A 3900-nucleotide genomic window follows, 5' to 3' on the forward strand; every position below is an offset into this window, starting at 1 on the left:
AGTGCATCAAGTCCTCCTCACTTTCAGCAAGCAAGGTGGTGTCATCTGCATAATGCAAGTTATTGATGAGTCTCTCTCCAATCCTGATGCACTCCACACCACTCCTCTTCATAGAGTGCAGCTTCTCGAATACTTTTTCAGCATGCAGACTGAATAGCTATGGAGAGAGACGACAACCCTGACACACTCCCTTCTCAATTTTAAAACCTGCAGTGTTCCCCTGCTCTGTTCACACAACTGCTTCCTGGTACAGGTACAGGTTCTGCATAAGCTCACTTGAACACTCTGGGATTCCCATTTTCTCAATGTCAGCCACAACTTGTTATGATCCACAGAGTCAATTGCCTTTGCTAGCCAATAAAGCACAAACAGACATTCTTTTGGTATTCTTTACTTTCGGCCAGGATCCCTTTGATATCAGTAATGATTAAGACTCATTAGGAAGCAGGACGGGCAATCTACTTCTTAAATAACAGGCCCTTGAAAACCCTATTAACACTAAAGAAAGAAGATAGTGATTGGCATGTAGCGGTAAAGCCCAGATTGGAAGTCAGCTGAAATGAGGAAAAACAGAAACATCACTCAATAACTGGAACATGGAATGTATATAGCTTGAATGTTGGAAAACTGGAAATTGTTAAAAATTAAATGGAACACATGAATATCGACATACTAGGCACTAATGAGATTAAATGGACCAGCTTTGGCCACTTTGAATCAGATGATCGTACGGTATACTATATTGGGAATGAAAAACAAAAGAAGAATGGTGGTGTGTTCATAGCAAAAAAAGTCAATTTCAAGTTCTATCCTGAAATACAATGGGGTGCCACACATATACATACAAGGAAGACCTGTTAACATGACTGTTATTCAAATACACCCTCCTACATCTAGAGCCAAAGAGGAAGAAACTGAGAATTTTTATCAAATCTTGCAGTCCAACATTGACTGAGCATGCCTTAACGATAGATAACTGATGACTAGAACGCATCAGTGAGAAACAGTGAAAAAGGAATAGTAGTTGGAAAAAGATGGGCTTAGTGATAGAAATAAGGCTAGAAATAGAATTAATTTTATATTTACAATGTTTTGTTTATTGCAAATACCTTTTTAAAAAGACACAATGACTTTACACATGGATCTCACCAGGTGAGCTGCATAGGAATAAGTCTTACTACATTTGAGGAAGAAATTGTTGGAGAAGCTCAGTATCAGTAGTCAAAACTAGGCCATGGCAGACTGTAGTTCAGATCATCAATTCCTCATATGCAAGTTCAAATTGAGGCCAAAGAAAATGAAAATAAGTCCATCCAATCTTGAATCAATTCCATCTGAATTTCAAAATCGTCTTAAGAGTAGATTTGAGGCATTGAACACCAATGACTGCAGACTCGATGAGTTGTAGGGTGATATCAAAGATATCATCCATGAAGAAAGTAAAAGGTCATTACAAAAACGGAGGAGGAAGAAGAAAACCAAAATGGATGTCAGAAGAGACTCTAAAGTTTGCACTGCAGCATCGCAAAGTCAAATCTAAAGGAAAACATGTCGCAGTGAAAGAGCTAAAGAGAAGATTTCAAAGGGCAGCTTGGGAGGACAAAGAAAAGTATTATAATGGAATGTGCAGAGAGCTGGAATTGGAGAATAAAAAGAGAAGAACCTGCTCTGCATTTCTCAAGCTGAAAGAACTGAAAAACAAATTTAAGATTTGTGTCACAATATTGAAAGATGCTATGGGCAATATGAATGCCCCAGAAAGCATCAAAAGAAGATGGAAGGAATACACAGAATCACTGTTCTAGAAAGAATTGATTGATACTGAAAAATTTCAGGAATTACCATATGAACAGAAACCAATTGTAAAAAAGGAGGAAGTAGAAGCTGCATTGAAGGCATTGGAAAAAAAAAAAAAGCCCCAAGAAACAAAGGGAAAACAAACGAACTGGTTCAAATAAAAAAAGCAACAGTGGAAGGAAACAAAAAGTTAAGAAAAGAAAATTGGAAGAAAAGTGGCCGGCCAAAAAAACGGAAAAAGGTCAAAACTGGTCCCAACCCCAAAAAAAGGAACCAAACGAAAGGGGAAAACAACAATAAAAACAAAAGCAAACAAAAAAACGCCCAAAAACAATAAAAAAAAGCGAGACAAGAACACAGAGGGGAAAACCCAAAAAACCACACACAAGATAGAAGAGACTGTGCCACAGGGACTTTTAGACAGGGTTGTTGTTGTTAGACAGGGTAGATATTATTAAATTCATTTACAGATGAGGCTGTAAATAATGTGGAAAATGAGGCTCCAAGATGTGACTTTCCCCAAGATCACAGAACCCCTGAAATAGTAAAATGTGACTTAAAGATCTAAGATATTCTTAATACACTGTAGTAGGATTCTTTCTTTATTCTTGTACCAGGGTTTCTGTCTGAAGAGAGCTGTCATGTTGTTATTTGTTCCATAGAGTCAGAACTAACCCATTGCTGATGTGTTATCCTTGTGGGTTTTCAGAGGCCGTTAATCACACAGGAGGAGATTGCTCATCCTTCTCTGAGAGCCACCATAGCTTTTATTATTTATGTGTGTACATATGTGTGTGTACATATATTTGTTATTGTCATGTGTCATCAAGTCACTTGTATAGCAACTCTATGTATAACAGTTGTGAACCCTGCTCTATCTTGAGCCAATTTCATTGTCTCTGACACATATACCCCTTTACCCCAGTCACTGAGTCAATCCATATCTTCCAGGGTCTTCCTTTCTTGTGCTGTTCCTACATTCTTCCCAGCACAATGTCCCTCTCTAAGGACTGGTCCCTCCTTGCAACATGCTCAAAGTATGTTAAGTGGAGCTTCAAAATCCTTGCCTCTAAGGAGCAGACTGGATTCAACCTCTCCAGGATGAACCTATTTGTTTTCCTAGCAGTCCACGTGGTATATTTAACACTCTTCTTCAGCACCATACCTCAAAGACCTTGATTCATATTTAATCATCCTTAGCCATTGTCCAGCTCTCTGAGACATGGCGAGTAATTGCGAAGACCGTGGCCTGGATCGTCTGGATCTTAGTCTCTAGAATGACATCACTGCTCTCCAGGCCTCTGGAGAGGTCTCAGACAGCAGATTTCCCCAAGGCAATTAATCTTTTGATTTCTGGTACCAAGAAGGTTGATTGTGGAGCCAAGCAAACTGAAGCTGTTAACAGTCTAAATCTCTTCACCGTCTATCATGATAAATAAAACTACACATATAAATATCTATACATACAAATAAAACTGTTAGACCTTGTTTTATAGTGATTCTACTCCTTAAAGAAAAATTGACCCAGGAAACAAATGCCAAAGGCAAAGGGATAACCACCGACTGGATAAAACGTGTTGCAGTTAACACATTGTTCTGTGTTGGAGGTTCAGATTTATCCAGAAGCCCCTCAGAAGTAAGGTCTGCCCACCTACTTTCGAAAAATCAGCCCCTGCAATCACTTTTGATCGTGGCTCTTTTGACACATGTAGCATCACTGGAGGAAGCTCTGGTAGAGTCGTCTGGAGGGAGCTGTGATGCTTGCCCAAAGACCATGCATCTTTACCTGTTTGAATCTACCTGCGGCTCTGCACAAGAAAGATGGGCCCTCTCCTCTGGTGTGATCTGCAGCCTTGGAAACCTGCTGGACGGACAGCTACAAGTCAGTTCCAACTTGTCAGCAATGCGCTGAGGACAGCCATGGGTCAGATCTGATTAGACAGCCACTGACCTGGCTGACTGGATGACAGGATGGACACCAAGAGCCTGTGAGGTGACTTGGTATGAGTCTGACCTATATGATGTGGTTGTTGTTAGGTACTGTTGAGTTGACTACGACTCAGCAACCTTATAAACAAGGGATGTGAACCCTGCCCTGTCCTG

The sequence above is a fragment of the Elephantulus edwardii genome, unplaced genomic scaffold (genome assembly GCF_000299155.1).
Source record: "Elephantulus edwardii isolate Elephantulus edwardi_28Jun2011 unplaced genomic scaffold, EleEdw1.0 scaffold00055, whole genome shotgun sequence".
NCBI lineage: Eukaryota > Metazoa > Chordata > Mammalia > Macroscelidea > Macroscelididae > Elephantulus > Elephantulus edwardii.